Source organism: Haematobia irritans, chromosome 2, assembly GCF_050003625.1.
Source record: "Haematobia irritans isolate KBUSLIRL chromosome 2, ASM5000362v1, whole genome shotgun sequence".
Lineage (NCBI taxonomy): Eukaryota > Metazoa > Arthropoda > Insecta > Diptera > Muscidae > Haematobia > Haematobia irritans.
The window spans coordinates 141641207-141662502 of NC_134398.1; the positions used below are offsets into that span (position 1 = coordinate 141641207).

At 33.5% G+C, this 21296-nt stretch overlaps 1 protein-coding gene across 4 annotated transcripts in view; it reads left to right on the forward strand.

Moving 5' to 3' along the window:
• Positions 1–3837: 3837 nt before the first annotated feature.
• LOC142226367 (ATP-binding cassette subfamily G member 4) overlaps positions 3838–21296 on the forward strand; it is a 73852-nt gene continuing 56393 nt past the window's right edge. The window contains exons 1-2 of one of the 4 annotated variants that reach the window (XM_075296348.1): positions 3838–4035; positions 4376–4611. The gene's annotated coding sequence lies outside the window, so the exon portion shown is untranslated. Of the gene's footprint in view, positions 4612–12825; positions 12854–21296 lie in introns of those variants that run through there. The other 3 variants (XM_075296349.1, XM_075296346.1, XM_075296352.1) reach the window with 3 other exon arrangements.

A 21296-nucleotide genomic window follows, 5' to 3' on the forward strand; every position in this document is an offset into this window, starting at 1 on the left:
TTGTTCACGTCATTAAAGGTAGCAAAAAATTATTCAAACAAGGAACATTTACTCATATTGTGCAAAATTTAACTAAAATCAACTAATCTTCATGAACTAAAATAAAGTTCAGTTGGCCCTTTTTTCTGGGTGTGCACTTTTTGAAACTTCTGTGGCTTTAGTTGGACTCATTTTCTAAGTACAAAAACTTATCCATGACTTTCAGTATGTTAAGACAAAAATAGCTAGATCAAAAACATTATAGTAAATAATTATAGATCAATAAAAATGTATACCCTGTTCCACAGTGTGGCGCAGGGTATAAATAGCTAAATGAAATTTCTCTATTTATATAAAAAAAACAAGTAAGGAAAGTCTAAAGTCGGTCGGGGCCGACTATATTATACCCTGCACCACTTTGTAGATCTAAATTTTCGATACCATATCACATCCGTTAAATGTGTTGGGTTTAAATATCACCCAATTTGGACTGAATTTGATAGACTTTTACAAAATCTATAGACTCAAAATTTAAGTTGGCTAATGCACTAGGGTGGAACACAATTTTAGTAAAAAACCAGTAAGGAAAGTCTAAAGTCGGGCGGGGCCGACTATATTATACCCTGCACCACTTTGTAGATCTAAATTTTCGATACCATATCACATCCGTCAAATGTGTTGGGGGCTATATATAAAGGTTTGTCCCAAATACATAAATTTAAATATCACTCGATCTGGATGAATTTGATAGACTTCTACAAAATCTATAGACTCAAAATTTAAGTCGGCTAATGCACTAGGGTGGAACACAATGTTAGTAAAAAAACATATATATGGGAGCTATATCTAAATCTGAACCGATTTCAACCAAATTTGGCACGCATAGCTACAATGCTAATTCTACTCCCTGTGCAAAATTTCAACTAAATCGGAGTTAAAAATTGGCCTCTGTGGTCATATGAGTGTAAATCGGGCGAAAGCTTTATATGGGAGATATATCCAAATCTGAACCGATTTCAAGCAAATTTGGCACGCATAGTTACAACGCTAATTCTACTCCCTATGCAAAATTTCAACTAAATCGGAGCAAAAAATTGGCCTCTGTGGGCAAATGAGTGTAAATCGGGCGAAAGCTATATATGGGAGCTATATCTAAATCCGAACCGATTTTGCTGATATTTTGCAAGTTTTTCGAGACTCATAAAATATTCGGATGTACGGAATTTGAGGAAGATCGGTTGATATACACGCCAATTATGACCAGATCGGTGAAAAATATATATGGCAGCTATATCTAAATCTGAACCGATTTTTTCCAAAATCAATAGGGATCGTCTTTGAGCCGAAACAGGACCCTATACCAAATTTTAGGACAATCGGACTAAAACTGCGAGCTGTACTTTGCACACAAAAATACATCAACAGACAGACAGACAGACAGACAGACGGACATCGCTAAATCGACTCAGAATTTAATTCTAAGCCGATCCATATACTAAAAGGTTGGTCTATGATTACTCCTTCTTGGCGTTACATACAAATGCACAAACATATTATACCCTGTACCACAGTAGTGGTGAAGGGTATAAAAATATGGGAAACATTTAAATCTAAAGCAATTTTGAAGAAACTTCGCAAAAGTTTATTTATGATTTATCGCTCGATATATATGTATTAGAAGTTTAGGAAAATTAGAGTCATTTCTATAAATTTTCGACTAAGCAGTGGCGATTTAACAAGGAAAATGTTAGTATTTTGACCTTTTTTGTCGAAATCAGAAAAACATATATATGGGTGCTATATCTAAATCTGAACCGATTTCAATCAAATTTGGCACACATGACTATATTACTTATTGTACAACCAAATTGGGCCAAAACTCTTGCTTCTGGGGCCATATAAGTCCATATCAGGCGAAAGATATATATTGGAGCTATATCTAAATCTGAACCGATTTCAATCAAATTTTGCACATTTGACTATACGACTAATTGTTATGTTTGTACAAAATTTCAAGCAAATCGCTATAAAACTCTGGCTGCTGGGTCCATATTAGTGCATATCGGGCGAAAGATATATATGGAAGCTATATCTAAATCTGAACCGATTTCAATCAAATTTGGCACACATGACTATACTACCAATTGTACTCCTTGTGCAAAATTTCAAGCTAATGGGGATAAAACTCTTGCTTCTGGGGCCATATAAGTCCATATCAGGCGAAAGATATATATTGGAGCTATATCTAAATCTGAACCGATTTCAATCAAATTTTGCACATTTGACTTTACGACTAAGTGTTATGTTTGTACAAAATTTCAAGCAAATCGCTATAAAACTCTGGCTGCTGGGTCCATATTAGTGCATATCGGGCGAAAGATATATATGGAAGCTATATCTAAATCTGAACCGATTTCAATCAAATTTGGCACACATGACTATACTACCAATTGTACTCCTTGTGCAAAATTTCAAGCTAATCGGGATAAAACTCTGGCTTCTGGGTCCATATAAGTCCATATCGGGCGAAAGATATATATGGGAGCTATATCTAAATCTGAATCGATTTCAACCAAATTTGGCACGCATAGCTACAAAGCTAAATCTACTCCCTGTGCAAAATTTCAACCAAATTAGGCCAAAACTCTGGCTTTTAGAACCATATTAGCCCATATCGGGCGAAAGATGTATATGGGAACTATATCTAAATCTGAATCGATTTCAATCAAATTTTGCACACTTGACTATACTACTAATTGTACTCCTATTGCAAAATTTCAACCAAATTCGGCTAAAAATCTGGCTTCTGGGGCCATATAAGTCCATATCGAAAGATATATATGGGAGCTATATCTAAATCTGAACCGATTTCAATCAAATTTTGCACATTTGACTATACGACTAAGTGCTATGTTTGTACAAAATTTCAAGCAAATCGCTATAAAACTCTGGCTGCTGGGTCCATATTAGTGCATATCGGGCGAAAGATATATATGGGAGCTATATCTAAATATGAACCGATTTCTTCCAAAATCAATAGGGTTCTATCCTGACCCAAATTAGGAACATGTGCCAAATTTGAAGGCGATTGGACTTAAATTGTGACCTAGGCTTTGATCACAAAAATGTGTTCACAGACAGACGGACGGACAGACGGACATGGTTATATCGACTCAGGGACCCACCCTGAGCATTATTGCCAAAGACACCATGTGTCTATCTCGTCTCCTTTTGGGTGTTACATACATATGCACTAACTTATAATACCCTGTTCCACAGTGTGGCGCAGGGTATAAAAAATATTGCACACCCAGATCATATTCCTTGATCACCTCAACCATGTTTTAAGAGCAAAATGTTATTTTTGGGTAAGGGAAACTCAATATTATTGTCAATTTTAAAAATAGCAAAATTGAGTAAAATTTAAATTAAAAATTGCAAAATTTCTAGCTAATAGCAATTATACACGTTTTTTTAGCAACTCAACATAATAATAGCTAAATCTAGATATAAAATAGCTAAATTGGCATCACTGCTCGCCACTGTATAACAATAAATTGAACCCTTAAGCAATTCACAATCTTTCCAAAGGAAATCACAACCCATTGTGTGGCGTTTAATGCGCAACACTAAACGACAGTATTCAGTACAATCATCGTTATACTTATGGCGTATTTGTTATTATTGTTGGGGTCTGTATGACCGCATGTGAATGGGTAAGTGAGTGAGTGTGCCTGATGAGCATGTGTGCATGGGGCTTGCTTTCTTATACTTTACGGCAATGTTGCCTCTCATTATCATACATTTCCTCACAACAACAGAGTCCGTGAGAGGAACAATGTTTTCATAACAGTCAGTTAGATTTCGAGTGGCGTTGCAACAAGTTGCAGATGGGAATAACGCGGCGTTGTTTATTGGCATTGGATTAAAAAAATAAAAAAAACAAAACGGCTAAACTGCGGCATGCTTGTTATCTCGAAGTGAAAAGCTGTTCATGTTTGTTTGTGTGGTGAAAAGAAAAGAAAATACAAAATTTCCCCCTAAAGAAAATATTTAGTAAAAAGAAATTATCTTTCTTAAAGAAAAGCACATCGATATAAAAAAGAAAACTAAAAATAGTGGAAACATATAAAAGAAAATGGGGAAAACAAGTGTTTATGTTCAATGAATATAAGGTCACCATCATCAAAGTTTCTTCACAAGCAAAGCATAAGCAGGCCATTGAACTTGAGTGCACAAGGCTAAAGAAGAAATTATTGGATACAGGTTTTCCTCACACTTCCCCATTCACACTGGTGCGTGCAATCGTTGATTACCGCCATAGTCCATAACAAAGAGTTGCACTTTTATTTCTTTTTCGTATTGTTTTGAATGGCCCTTTGGCACAACACGAAAGCCTATTAAAAATAATAACAGACTTTAAATGTAAACAAATAACCGAGTGCTCCATTAAATATCCGAATGTATATCAAATAAAAAGGTAGAACAAAAACACCATCGAATCGTTGAACCAATTGGTGATAAACGTGAGTGCTTGCACTCAAGCAAAAAATTGTTTAAGTGATAAAAAAATTGACATTTTTTAATATACAACAAGTGGGGACCATATATGTAGCTGAAGAATCGGAAAGAGTAAGTACTAAGTGTTTATTATACATTATTCTCTATAGGTTCTTTGGTTTCGTGATATGCCTTAGAAGAGTTTTATTAAAGATTTGGGGGTATGGTTAGACACGAAATAGAATTTTAATTACCATATCGATTTTTGGGTTGAGTTTTATAAAACGATGTCCGAAATAATTGGATGACCCTTAAGATGGGTACTATGTTCGGTTTTCGAGCCGGATATCACCATCCATAATTTAAGAAGATTCGATAACAATTTAATCATCTTCGTATCTATATTTGCATTTCTAATTTAGTGTTTTGGTAAAAAAAGCGAACATAGTAATCACCTTTATTTAAGTAAACGTCCCAGCAAAAAAAAACGTCAACAAAAAAGCAGTGAAAATGTTCTTTTTGGATCCGGAAGAAAAAAGCGAACATAGTACTCACCTTTATTTAAGTAAACTTCCCAGCAAAAACAAGTATGTACGGCCGTAAGTTCGGCCACCATGGATTGCGTAGAAACTTCTTCTAAACACTGCCATCCACAATCGAATTACTTAAGTTGCGGTAACGCTTGCCGATGGCAAGATATCTTAAACCCCCTAACACCGCCTTCTAAACCGTATGTAAGTCCATACGTGGTTATATTTAATCAAAAAAGATCGATCAAATACGTATATAATTCAGTTTGACAAAATTTTCTATAGACATAAAATTTTGACAAAATTTTCTATAGAAATAAAATTTTAACAAAATTTTCTATAGAAATAAAAATTTCACAAAATTTTCTATAGAAAGAAAATTTTGACAAAAGTTTCTAAAGAAATAAAATTTTAACAAACTTTTCTATAGAAATAAAATTTTAACAAAATTTTCTATAGAAATAAAATTTTGACAAAATTTTCTATAGAAATAAAATTTTAACAAAAATTTTCAAATCTGGAGAACGTTTTATATGAGGGCTATATATAATTATGGACCGATGTGGACCAAATTGCATGCATAATTTGTACCATTTTATTTACTATACCCTCCACCATCTAAGCATGTCCGTCCGTCCGTCTGTTGAAATCACGCTAACTTCCGAACGAAACTTGGCATAAGTAGGTGTTATTGATGTAGGTCGAATGGTATTGCAAATGGGCCATATCGGACCACTTTTACGTATAACCCCCATATAAACCGACCCCAAGATTTGGCTTTCGGAGCCTCTTGAGGAGCAAAATTCATGCGATCCGGTTGAAATTTGGTACGTGGTGTTAGTATATGGTCTCTAACAACTATGCATAAATTGGTCCATATCGGTCTATAATTATATATAGCCCCCATATAAACCGATCCTCAGATTGAACCTCCGGAGCCTCTTGGAAGAGCAAAATTCATCCGATCCGGTTGAACTTTGGTACGTGGTGTTAGAATACGGTCTTTAACAACCATGCAAAAATTGGTTCATATCGGTCCATAATTTTATATAGCCCCCATATAAACCGATCCTCAGATTTGACCTCCGGAGCCTCTTGGAGGAGCAAAATTCATCCGATCCGGTTGAAATTTGGTACGTGGTGTTAGTACATGGCTCTAACAAGCATGCAAAAATTGGTCCATGTCTGTCTATAGTTATATATATCCAATCGCCAATCACACAAAAATTGGTACATATTGCCCAAAATAATCTACCAAAATTTTATTTCTATAGAAAGTTTTGTCAAAATTTTATTTCTATAGAAAATTTTGTCAAAATTTTATTTCTATAGAAAATTTTGTCAAAATTTTATATCTATAGAAAATTTTGTCAAAATTTTATTTCAATAGAAAATTTTGTAAAAATTTTATTTTTTATAGAAAATTTTGTCAAACTGAATTATATACGTCGACCTTTTTTTGTTTAATATATACCCCGTATGGACTAAGTTACAATTTAGAAGACGGTGTTAAGAAATTGTAAGATACCTTGCCATTGGCAAGTGTTACCGTAACCCAAGTAATTCGATTGTGAATGACAGTCTTTAGTAGAAGTTTATACGCAATCCATGGTGGAGGGTACATAAAATTCGGCCTGGCCGAACTTACAGCTCTATATACTTGTTTTTATTCTTTTTTTAACCCATTTGAAAAAAATAAGTTCAAATTACCCGTTAAAAATATGAAAACAGCGAGTTATAAAAAATATAATCAAAAGAACTCCCCGTGTAGTTAAACTAAAGAAAATCTTCGGGAGGACATGTTTGGAGGAGCTTTTGAAGCTGGGCCTTTAGAACAACTTCCAAATTTTTTACTGGGGTTTGCATAGATCTCTTGTCCGTCCCATTAATGAGTACGGTTTCCTTGTGTTGTCACCTTCTTTTTACAATGTTGCCATATTGAAAAGATCGATTTAGTACCAAAGAATTTTCTGTTATTCCCTTTACGAGAATTAGGATGGAGTAATGTAAACCTGACGTGCTAGATTAAAACTGATAAATTTGACGATCCTTGAGGAAAGACGCCGCATATTAAATATTTTATTTGTGATGAATATGATTAATGGTCCAATTGACTCAGATTTCAACACGTACGCCTATTAAAAATAATAACATACTTTAAGTGCTCCATTAAATATCCGAATGTATATTAAAAACATAGCCATTAAAGCGTTAATACAATTGGTGCAAAACGTGAGTGTTTTCAGTGAAGCAAAAAATTGGTTAAAACATTAAATTGACATTTTTTTAATATAAAACAAATAAGGAAAGTCTAAAGTCGGGCTGGGCTGAATATGTAATACCCTGCACCACATTGTAGATCTACATTTTCGATACCATCTCAAATTCTTCAAATTTGTTTGGGACCCTACGGGAAACTGGTGCAAATTGCCACTGACGGACCTATCACAGGACTGGTACCGGTGATCCACTTTGTCGCAGTTTTTAAATAGTCATAATTTAATGATTTCCATACTCGCTTGATATAAAAATCTTATTGGATCTACACATTTATTGAAGTAGAATTACCAGAATAACCTATTGATGAACATATTTCAAAAGTTTTTCATTTCTGGTGCGATTCGGATAACCAAACTTAAACAGATTACTAAGAGTTTGTCCGAGACGGGTTCATGAGGACCTGTCTATGGGTGTTACTACTAATGTTCCAGGACGTTTCCTTAGCAACGAGTCCATGACGTGTCCTAAAGTGTAAATTTATTGTTAAAGTGACCGGTTAGCATGCCCGCCTTGCATACACAAGGTCGTGGGTTCGATTCCTGCTACGACCGAACACAAAAAGTCTTTCAGCGGTGGATTATCCCACCTCAGTAATGCTGGTGACATTTCTGAGGGTTGCAAAGCTTCTCTAAATGGTTTCAGTGGAATGTGGAACGCCGTTCGGACTCGGCTATAAAAAGGAGGTCCCTTGTCATTGAGCTTAATATGGAATCGGGCAGCACTCAGTGTAGGGATGCCAGACGTGCTCTTTTAAAGAACACATGTGCTCTTTTTTACAAAATGTGCTCTTAAAACAAGACAGGCCAAAAGAGCACGTAAAAGTGCGCTTTTTATGCATCACAGCAATTATTAATCCAACGCGATTCAATAAATGGTAAAACTAAACTGAAAATACGTAAATGTCGCACAAAGAGATTTTCCTAGCCGTTATTTTCTAATTAAATAGTGTTTTACTTTATATATCAGAGTCGTAGAAGAGCACCCCGATGTTGCTTCGTCACTTTGTGTTCTCTTCTAAATGTAAACAATCTTCTTCAATAACGTTTTTCACAAAAACACCAAAAAATTACTTACAAAGTTTGCAAGAAAATTAGCTTGAGTTGAATTTTATGTTTATGGTATGAACCTTTTTGTTATGTTTAAATGAATTATATTTTTTTTTTTTTTATTTATTTTCATTATGTAATTTGAAGCCACATAGCGGCCAATTTATGTAAATTACAATGGACTACTAAATGGAATTAAAAGTTTTTCTTTTATTTGAAAAAGTGTGCTCTATTTTTTTCGTATGTGCTCTTTTTATAAGCTGGATGTACTCTTTTTGCCTCTTCAAAATCTGGCATCCCTAACTCAGTGATAAGAGAGAAGTTCACCACTGTGGTATCACAATGGACTGAATAGTCTAAGTGAGCCTGATACATCGGGCTGCCACATAACCTAAGCTAACCTAACCTAGTCCTGTACCGGTTCTGTGGTTGATCCATTTCTCGTAGGGGAGTTATATAACAGTTTTTGTGTCCATATTTTATTTAAATCTGAAACGATTTTTAGGCTTCTTAAAAAATCTCTAACTTCAAATTTAAATCGGCTAATGCCCTGGGGCGGAGCAGAATGTTAGTAAACAAATATTCAAATTTAAAGCAATTCTTATTCAATTTCGCAAAAGCATCTTCAAGATTTATCGGTGCATAGATAGTAAAGGTATAAGAAAGTTTTATTCATTTTTACAAGCTTTTGTTTTTTGCAATGGCGATATTATAAGGAAAATGTGGCTATTAAGCCACAGCCAAAAAAAAGCGTCGCCATAAAAGTAGTGAAAATGTTCTTGTTGGATCCGAAAGTAATGCAAAATTGGCGCAGAAGTGATGAATTTAACATAGGCTTGTCATAGGACGGATGTCCACAATTTCAACAGCCGTTGCACTGAATTTGATTCACTTCTTAAGGTGTGATTCGAATTCAGTGTTTTGGATGAACAATTGAATACAATGAACTTCCTATGTAGTTCAAATAAAGAACATCTTTGCGAGGACATTTGTGGAAGTGCTTTTAAGTTGTGCCTTTGGAACAACTTCCATTTTTTTTTGCTGGGTAGTTGCTCAAATTGGAGGAACATATATATGGGCATTTTTCTTAAACTTGAGCCGAATTTGACTAAATGGGTCCTGTACTCTCTGTGAAAAAAATTCTAGTTAATCGGAGTAAAATTATGGCTTCCGGAGCTCATACGAGTCTAAATGAGGTGCACGATATATGTGGGAGGTATATCTAAATTTTAACCGATTTCAATTCAAAATTTGGCATGCATAGTAAGATTATTAATCTACTCCTTGCACTCAAAAAAAAGTTCACCCTCTTTTAAGGATTTTGGTATTGCTTCCGAACCAAAGATGCGGCTTCTTTAAAATAAAGACATTTTTTAGAGACCTATCTGGCTTTAAATCTAGGATCAATAAAATTAAAATTAGGATACAAATCTCATTTATAGAATTGCCATTCTCTTTTTGCGATATATTAATAAAGCTATTCACGTACAAACAAGTGCCAATTAAAATATCCAAATAATAACGGATATGTCAAAGTAAAAACTGTTTTCTTAATTCCAATAATAACTTTAAACCAAAGACTCTAAATCCTCAAAATAAGTTTTAGCCTATATTTGAAGCATTTTTATCTTAAATCTAAAGATTCAATATTTCAGTTTTAGGACGATTTCTTTAAACCAAAAATGTGTTTCTTTACTTTAAGGAAAATTTGCCTTAGTTCAAAGACATACGACTTTAATGGAGGGATGCATATTTACAAAATTTGTGTCCTAAATTTAATGAAAAAATTTTTTGAAGTAAAGATTATAAACTTTATTTAAATTAAAATTTAATTATTTTAACGATAATTGTCCTTAATATTTTGTAAAATTCGCATCCTTAAATATAGGTTGCGTAATCTTTAATATCAAGTAAATATTTTTTTCAGTGTGTGCAAAATGTTACGTAAATCGAAGTGAAACTGCTGCCTCTGTGGTCATATGGATGTAAATCGGGCGAAAGTTATATATGGGAGCTATATCTCAATCTGAATCGATTTCAACCAAATTTGGCACACTTTACTACATTATCAATTGTACCAATTGTGCAATATTTGAAGTAAACTAGGGTAAAACTATGTATTCTGGGGCCATATAAGTGCATACACGCAAAAAAATAATTCTTTCCTCCCAAACGAAATTTTAGACAAACAAAGTTCGTTTCTCATTTGCTTTTCGCTGTAAGGAAGTGTATTTGGAAGAAAAGTATATACTTTTTGTGATAAACGTTTATTCTTTCCCAGGATGTAAAAACAATTTCATAAAGACTAACTCAAAAAAAAAACATTGTTTTCTTGCTAATTGCATTTTCCCCCACATCTTTCTCACATCCACGAGGTTTTTTAGTTCTTAACACCTTTTCCTGTAATACCAACAATGTAGAAGAAATTATACGAATTTATAAATTTTTACCGCGGACCATGCACTTTGTAAGCCAACACACTAACCACTGAGCTATGTAGCTGTTATGGTCATCAATAGATAATTATCCATATAAGTTATATTTATATAGCATAGCTTGCGGCGCCCACGAACCGAATAAACAAAGTTTATTTAACAGAAACAAACATTTAGTTTGGCACCGTGAAGCAGTGGTTGCTACGTCCGACTTACATGCCAAGGGTCGTGGGTTCGATCCCTGCTTCGACCAAAGTTTTTTTTTGTTTTTTTTTTTAGTTTTACATATATTTCAGATATGTTCGGAAGATTCCGAAAAAATGTTCAACATTACATTGTACTATATTAAATTTTGAACTGTAAAATGTGTCTTATTAAAGACCTAAAGACAGAAAAGGACAGTGTTTGATATAAACGAAATGGACTGTGTTGTTGTTTCAAAAATAACTTTTTTTATTGAAAAAATAAAAATTTTGTAACAAACGAATTTTTTTGGTGATAAAAGTTTAAACTTTTCGAAGCAATTCAAACAACTCTAACAAACGCAAAACGTTTTCGGTACACGTTTTCCAAACGTTTTTTTTCTTTGCGTGTATCTGAACCGATTTCTTCCAGAAATCAATAGGGTTCCATTCTGACCCAAAACACATATCCATGCCAAATTTGAAGTCGATTGGACTAAAATTGCGACCTAGGCTAAGATCACAAAAATTTGTTCGCAGACAGACGGGCGGACGGACAGACAGGCGGACATGTCTAGATCGGCTCGGGGGCAGACCTTGAGCATTATTGCCAAAAACACCATATGTTTACTTCTTTTCCTTCTGGGTTTTGCAAACATACACGCAGAGAAGAAACATGATTGCCACAATCATATTCGAAGAGCAAAATAATATGATAGCAGCTATTTTTGCGGCGACCATGTAACATTTTAACCTGCAACCATGTTGGCTCAGTGAACATGGTTCTAAGAAAAATACAATTGTCCTCATCTAAAATGTTATTATATTGATAAAAAGAATTTTGTTTCCATTAAAAGACAATGGTCACGATCTAAAATGTTATGTTATTCGTCAAAAATGTTTTTCTTCTAGTTAAAAGAACATGGTCACAACCTAAAATGTTTTGATTTTTATGAAAAAACTTTTTTCGTCGTCGAAAAAAGGACGCCACTTGAGAAAAGAAAACACAAAATCAACTTTATTTATTTGTTTTTATTTATTTATAAACTAATTCATTGTTTATTTGTATTTATAATGTTGTGCAAGCAAACTTCACATATTTTTACACACTCTAGTTTGGTTCAATTTCAACAATAAGAAATCATTCCATATTTACTTCGTGCCCATCAAATGTACAAACACAGACATCATATAACTGCAAATAAAAATAAATTATACCATATGTCAAAATGCAGAACAAAAACCAGGTACATTTGTTTCAATTACACTTTCCTTTTTTGTATTCACATAAAACCACGTGCCATTTCTGAATAAATAAATTAACACAAAACACAATAATTCCGTATTCTCCGTCCATTCCAAGAAACAATCAACACACGACTGACGCGCAAAATGAAAATCGTGTGTACCTGCTCAATGTTTTTATAAAATTCTTGTCGCTGCAAAAAAATTAAAAAATTAAATGGTCACGAAAACAATGTACATGATCTTTATGGCCATGTAATGCTTGTAGACATATCTATACGTAAACTATAAAAATACTTTTTTCTTTGCAAAAAAGTAAAAAAAAATTGAATGGTCAGGTACATGATTTTCCTGACCATATAATGGTCTCAAATTCTATCATTTAAATAATAGAACATGTTTGCGGCATTTGAGAACCATTTAAATGCTTATTGCCAACATATATTTTTCTCCACTCGAAAATTATTTTTACAAAGACAAAATACATGGTTTTCGCGACAATTAAATACTCTAAATAAGCATTAAATGGATGCGGCAACCATGTCCAAACATGTTTTTTCTGTGCGTGTATGCATTAACTTATAATACCCTGTTCCACAGTGTGACGCAGGCTATAAAAAGTGGGAATCATATATGTAGCTGAAGAATCGGAAAGAGCAAGTCGCTGTCTCTATTGATTCATTGTCTTAGAAGAGGTTTATTATTATTTTTTTGAGTGTGTGTGTGTGTTTTTTTTTTTTTTTTAATTTGCAATTAAGCTTGTGAAGAGAAGTTCTTTGATTCAATCCCCCAAATCATTCAGCAATGAACCACAAATCAAATTCGTTGGCATATATTTTTGCCTAGCGATATGAAAAATAATAATTTTGTGTAGCGATTTGAAATCTTATAAATTGTTTCTTAAGTTCAAGGCCTCATATATTTTGATAGCCACCACCATTGCAGGGATTTTCATCAATATAAGAATATTAGTTTGAACCCTGCAAACATTTTCTATTGAAAATGTATCTAAGTACACAAAAAAAGAAGTAATCTTTTTCATAGGAAGAATGAACTAACTCGTACGAAAAATGAACTAAATTGTACTACAAATTTGGAGATTTCCACAAAGCGTTGTTAAAACCAGGAAAATGTATTGCCCTGCTGTACTTTTTAACTGCACTTAACGAAATTACATCATTATACCCTGCGCCAAACTGTGGAACAGGGTACTTTAAGTTAGTGCATATACGAGACGACGAGATAGACATATGGTGTCTGTGGCAAAAATGCTCAGGGTGGGCTCCTGAGTCGATATAGCCATGTCCGTCTGTCTGTCAACACATTTTTGCAATCAAAGTCTAAGTCGCAGTTTTAGTCCTATCGACTCCAAATTTGGCAGAATTATGTGTTTTGGCTCAGAATAGAACCCTATTGATTTTGGAAGAAATCGGTTCAGATTTAGATATAGCTCCCATATATCTATTTCGCCCGATATGGACTTATATGGCCCCAAAAGCCAGAGTTTTACTCCAATTTGCTTAAAATTTTGCACAAGAAGAACAATTAGTACTATAATCAAGTGTGCCAAATTTTATTGAAATCGATTCAGATTTAGATATAGCTCCCATATATATCTTTCGCCCGATATGGACTAATGCGGTCCTAGAAGCCAGAGTTTTACACCAATTTGGTTAAAATTTTGCACTAGGAGTACAATTAGTAGTGTAGTCAATTTACACTCATATGACCACAGTGGCCTACCTTTTACTCCTATTTAATTGAAATTTTGCACAGGGAGTAGAATTAGCATTGTAGTTTTGCGTGCCAAATTTGGTTGAAATCGGTTCAGATTTAGATATAGCTCCCATATATAGCTTTCACCCGATTTACATTCATATGACCACAGAGGCCAATTTTTAATTCCGATTTAGTTGAAATTTTGCACAGGGAGTAGAATTAGCATTGCTGCTATGCGTCCCAAATTTGGTTAAAATCGGTTCAGATTTAGATATAGCTCCCATATATATGTTTTTTTGATTTCGACAAAATTGGTCAAAATACCAACATTTTCCTTGTAAAATCGCCACTGATTAGTCGAAAAGTTGTAAAAATGACTCTAATTTTCCTAAACTTCTAATACATATATATCGAGCGATAAATCATAAATAAACATTTGCGAAGTTTCCTTAAAATTTCTTCAGATTTAAATGTTTCCCACATTTTTTACTAACATTGTGTTCCACCCTAGTGCATTAGCCGACTTAAATTTTGAGTCTATAGATTTTGTAGAAGTCTATCAAATTCTGTCCAGATCGAGTGATATTTAAATGTATGTATTTGGGACAAACCTTTATATATAGCCCCCAACACATGTGATATGGTATCGAAAATTTAGATCTACAAAGTGGTGCAGGCCCCGCCCGACTTTAGACTTTCCTTACTTGTTTAACATATAACTACAAATCTACTTACCAAATATTTTGAAGCGAACTTTGTGGAAAGTATTTTTGCCGCTAAAATCACGATTTAGCCCATTGTGCATTGGCTTTGTTTCATTTACTTGTTGCGAACAATTCCTCCCTCACCAATTATGAAATATATGAGACACTCTTAGAAATGTTCCAGTTAGTTCTCATAGCAACATACTAACTAAATTTAAATCTTCTCAAACAATAATCACATTTACTATTATACATGTAAGTAACCTACTTAGAATGTGTAAACGAGTACATAAGTACCTAAGTACATCCAGCCGAAAAAAACATAAATTATTAAATTAAATCAATGACCCCAAATGAATGAGATGCATGGGTGTATCATATATATTGTTGTGTTAGTGTTCAGTGCAGCTCCAATTATAGCCCTCCAACAAAGCTATTAGATGTTTCCCCTTTAAATACATACCATAATCAACAACTCACTCTACTATCTGAACATATAACGGTGGGTACCCAAGAAAGAGAGAGATAACGAGAGAGAGAGAGAAACTTATCTCTATACATTCTACATACTATCAATGAGTCTATAAAGTCTCTCCTAATTACAGACATGTCTGCCTGTTGCTCTCCAAACAGTTGTTTATAATCAACTAATGTTGCATAGATATGACAATAAATGCCGGTACCGGTTGAACAATGTACCTTAGGCACACATGCATGCAATTAATAACCATGGCAATTCTTTCCCAGGAATTTATATACAAATTATTTCATTTAATGTTAGTCTAAAACACACTCAACAAAAAGTGAACTCTCTATTTCACTAAAGCCAATTTAACTTTATTTTAGTTCATAGAATTATTATGTTTGAAGAAAGTTTCCTCTACTCTAATAATTTTTTGTGTACGTTAGTTAAATTAACTAAAACCGAGGAAAAAAATGTACACAAATGACGGATAAAGATTAACTAAATTCGTGTCTTCCACAAAATGGTTCAATATTTCTTTAAATTTGTACATTTTACTACAAATGCGTTCATCATGAACTTCCTATGTCACTAAAGACATTCTTGCAATTTTGAACTCCAATTTTTTCCTGCAAACTACAAAATTTTCTATAACAAGTGAAAAAACCTAATTATGTCTAATAAATTTTCTTGAATTTTTCGAAAAATATTTACTTATTTTTATGACATCGGCGTGATGCCAGCGTTTGTTATACTGTTTAGTTAAAATTTTCCCTAAATATTCAAAATTTTCTAAAATTAACCGAAATTTTTCTTCCTGGTGGGTTCACGTTTTTTCAGTGCAGTAATTATTTTTATAGAAAGTTTGTCAGTCATGTTATTTAACCAATAGATATTTGAAAAAATAAAAATTAGCTAATTTAGAATATGGATTTAATAGAACACGTAATTTTAGTACATCCTACACACGCACAGAAAAACCATGTTTGCCGCGTCAATTTAATGCTTATCTAGAGCATGTAATTGCCACGAAAACCATGTATTTTGTCTTTGTTAATATAGTTTTCGAGCGGAGAAAAATGTATGGTGGCAATAAGCATTTGAATGGTTCTCAAATACCGCAAACATGTTCTATCATTTGAATGATAGAATTTGAGACCATTAAATGGTCGGGAAAATCATGTACCTGACCATTCAATTTTTTTACTTTTTTACAGGGAAAAAAGTATTTTTATAGGTTAAGTATAGAGATGTCTAGAACCATTACATGGCCATAAAGACCATTTACATTTTTTTCGTGACCATTTAATTTTTTAACTTTTTTGCAGCGAAAAGAATTTAATAAAAACATTGAGCAGGTATACACGATTTTCATTTTGTGCGTCAGTCGTGTGTTGATTGTATCTTGGAATGGACGGAGAATAGGGATTTACTGTGTTTTGTGTTAATTTATTTATTCAGAAGTGGCACGTGGTTTTATGTGAACACAAAAAAGAAAAGTGTAATTGAAAAAATGTACCTGTTTTTGTTCTGCATTTTGCTATATGGATCATTTATTTTTATTTGCAGTTACCTGATGTCAGCGTTTGTACATTTGATGGGCACGATGTAAATATGGAATAATGACTTATTGTTGAAATTGAAATAAAATAGAGCGTGTAAAAATATATGATGTTTGCTTGAACGGCATTATAAATACGAATAAACAATGAATTAGTTTATAAATAAATAAAAACAAATAAATAAAGTTAAACGTGGCCACTAACAACAATACCAAAATTGGTCCATATCGGTCTATAGTTATATATAGCCGATCTCCAATCATACAAAAATTGGTCCATATCGTTTCAAAATCATGGTTGCCACTCGAGCAAAAATAATCTACCAAAATTTTATTTCTATAGAAAATTTTGTCAAAATTTTATTTCTATAGAAAATTTTGTCAAAATTTTATTCCTATAGAAAATTGTGTCAAAATTTTATTTTTATTGAAAATTTTGTCAAAATTTTATTTCTATAGAAAATTTTCTCAAAATTTCATTTCAATAGAAAATTGTGTCAAAATTTTATTTCTATAGAAAATTTTTATTAAAAGTTTATTTCTATAGAAAATTTTGTTAAAATTTAATTTCTATAAAAAATTTTGTCAAAACTTTATTTCTATAGAAAATTTTGTCAAAATTTTATTTCTATAGAAAATTTTGTCAAAATTGTATTTCTATAGAAATTTTTTCAAACTGAATTATATACGTATTTAATCGATCTTTTTTGATTTAATATATACCATGTATGGACTTACATACAATTAAGAAGGCGGTGTTAGGAGGTTTTAAGATACCTTGCCATCGGCAAGCGTTACCGCAACTTAAGTAATTCGATTGTGGATGGCAGTGTTTAGAAGAAGTTTCTACGCAATCCATGGTGGAGGGTACATAAGCTTCGGCCTGGCCGAACTTACGGCCGTATATACTTGTTTTGTTTTCTTTTCTCAAGTGGCGCCCTTTTTCGACGATGAAAAAAGTTTTTTCATAAAGATCAAAGCATTTTAGGTTGTGACCATGTTCTTTTAACTAGAAGAAAAACATTTTGAATGAATACCAAACATTTTAAATCGTGACCATTGTCTTTTCATTCAAACAAAATTCTTTTTATCAATATAATAACATTTTAGATGAGGACAGTTATATTTTTCTTAGAACCATGTTCACTGAGGCAACATGGTTGTAGGTGAAAATGTTACATGGCCGCCGCAAAAATAGCTCCTATCATATTATTTTGCTCTTCAAATATGATTGTGACAATCATGTTTCTTCTCTGCATGCAAAATTATAGTAATTTTAAATAGGTAACAACTATTAAATGTGGATATCGAATAAGTTATTTGTCCTACTGCCTGATGCAAGAGTATACACAGAGAAGCAATATAATCATCACAAACATTTTTCAATTGTAAGCTGTTACTTTTTCACGGAGAATATATAAGATGTTTGTTGCAACTATGTTATTTTTCTGGAAAGTACTATAAATTTTATAAATCCTAAATAAGAAGTATTCTTTGAAATTATCTTGTAGAAAGACCGAACTGTAGTTGGGGTTTTATAGACCTTTTTGAATGACATAAAACGATGCTTTTTTATTTAATCATTTCAAAGAAGAGTGTAAACCAAAACCTTTTATTTCTACTACAAATAGACAAACCGGGATCGGCTGCAAAAGAGCATTTTAACTGGAACAACCCTTCTCTGATGAATCGAAATTCAATTTGAAAATTTCGGATGGATTCAGTCTTGTACGCAGACCTGATGTTCACGCAGAGAAGAAACATGATTGCCACAATCATATTCGAAGAGCAAAATAATATGATAGCAGCTATTTTTGCGGCGACCATGTAACATTTTAACCTGCAACCATGTTGGCTCAGTGAACATGGTTCTAAGAAAAATACAATTGTCCTCATCTAAAATGTTATTATATTGATAAAAAGAATTTTGTTTCCATTAAAAGACAATGGTCACGATCTAAAATGTTATGTTATTCGTCAAAAATGTTTTTCTTCTAGTTAAAAGAACATGGTCACAACCTAAAATGTTTTGATTTTTATGAAAAAACTTTTTTCGTCGTCGAAAAAAGGACGCCACTTGAGAAAAGAAAACACAAAATCAACTTTATTTATTTGTTTTTATTTATTTATAAACTAATTCATTGTTTATTTGTATTTATAATGTTGTGCAAGCAAACTTCACATATTTTTACACACTCTAGTTTGGTTCAATTTCAACAATAAGAAATCATTCCATATTTACTTCGTGCCCATCAAATGTACAAACACAGACATCATATAACTGCAAATAAAAATAAATTATACCATATGTCAAAATGCAGAACAAAAACCAGGTACATTTGTTTCAATTACACTTTCCTTTTTTGTATTCACATAAAACCACGTGCCATTTCTGAATAAATAAATTAACACAAAACACAATAATTCCGTATTCTCCGTCCATTCCAAGAAACAATCAACACACGACTGACGCGCAAAATGAAAATCGTGTGTACCTGCTCAATGTTTTTATAAAATTCTTGTCGCTGCAAAAAAATTAAAAAATTAAATGGTCACGAAAACAATGTACATGATCTTTATGGCCATGTAATGCTTGTAGACATATCTATACGTAAACTATAAAAATACTTTTTTCTTTGCAAAAAAGTAAAAAAAATTGAATGGTCAGGTACATGATTTTCCTGACCATATAATGGTCTCAAATTCTATCATTTAAATAATAGAACATGTTTGCGGCATTTGAGAACCATTTAAATGCTTATTGCCAACATATATTTTTCTCCACTCGAAAATTATTTTTACAAAGACAAAATACATGGTTTTCGCGACAATTAAATACTCTAAATAAGCATTAAATGGATGCGGCAACCATGTCCAAACATGTTTTTTCTGTGCGTGTTAACGTCTTAATCCTCGTTATGCCAAATGTACAGTAAAACATGGAGGAGAAACGCTTTCCAATACATCGTTAGAGATTCTATTGAATATTATAGATCGTTAATCATAGAATGCATAGAATGCCATAGCCGCAGATATAGTATCTAACCAAATCGAGTCTATGCTGCGCAGAAGTTTTAAAAATAAACGGGTACGCCACAAAATGCTACTACTAGTAATTTTTGTGTATAATTAATAAATTATATGTATTTGTTTTGTCTCATACAAAAATCTATAAATAAGTTAGAAGTTTTAAAGATGCGTATTATGGTATAATACGTATGTCGCAAAAGTCGTAAACCTAAAGTAAGTTTTTTTCGGTTAAAGTGGCAGCCCGATTTAGTTTCAGGCTCACTTAGACTATTCAGTCCATTGTGATACCACATTAACTAAAAGTACCTACTACATATAGGCCTTCTAGTTTTTACCGCTGAACTTTCTCGATTATTTTCTTCTGTTGAACCAACCAGATTGTTCCAAAAACATTAGCAGACTGCTTAAGCTAGCGTTTTCTAGGTCCGCCAGTAATCTAAATCTATATGCCCCTAAAATTCGCTTACGCCTTACACAAAATGCAGGACACTCACACAAGAGGTGTTAAATTGATTCCTTTTCCTCCGCATCATGACAGCTCAAACAGTAGCCATTATATTTCGCGCCTATAGTTTTTGCAAAATCGCCAGACAGACAGCGACCCGTTATAGCATATATCATGAGTGATATCTGACGTCTTGAGAACACTAGCATATCTTGTGGGTGGTTTAACTTTAAATGGGGCCATATTTGCTTGGTGTCGTTACAACCCTTGTAATTCTCCCATCGATCATTTGCCATCATTACAGCCTTCTCACGCAGTAAGAGATTGCAGGTAGCCAGAGGCATATCAACAGATTCTAGTTTCCCTGGAATATGTAAGGTAGTTCTTAGCCTTGCTAACTCTTCCGCTTCGCAGTTTCCCGGTAAGTTCCTATGGCCAGGCACTCATATTAGGTGAATATAGGAGCCACCGTGGTGCAATGGTTAGCATGCCCGCTTTGCATACACAAGGTCGTGGGTTCGATTCCTGCTACGACCGAACACCAAAAAGTTTTTCAGCGGTGGATTATCCCACCTCAGTAATGCTGGTGACATTTCTGAGGGTTTCAAAGCTTCTCTAAGTGGTTTCACTGGAATGTGGAACGCCGTTCGGACTCGGCTATAAAAAGGAGGTCCCTTGTCATTGAGCTTAACATGGAATCGGGCAGCACTCAGTGATAAGAGAGAAGTTCACCACTGTGGTATCACAATGGACTGAATAGTCTAAGTGAGCCTGATACATCAGGCTGCCACATAACCTAACCTAACCTAACCTAGGTGAATATTGTACTGCTCAGGCATCTCGTTGAGAGATTTGCGGCTGTAGATGGCCGTTTTCGAGTTAGGGAACACAGAGTCCAAGGATTTTATTGCAGGTTGACTGTCTGAGTATATATTAATACCAACATTTGTTGGAACATTACTTCTCAGCCAATACGTTACCTATCTTATTGCTAATATTTCACCCTGAAAAACACTACAGTGATTAGGTAATCTTTTCGCTATTCGAAGTTCCAGGTCTTTAGAATATACTATGAAACCCAATTGTCCATCCAATTTGGAGCCTGGGGCCTGTGTGCATCACGCCTCACTGATGGGAATTAGAGTTTCAAACCTCTTGTCGAAAAGTGGTAGAAAAC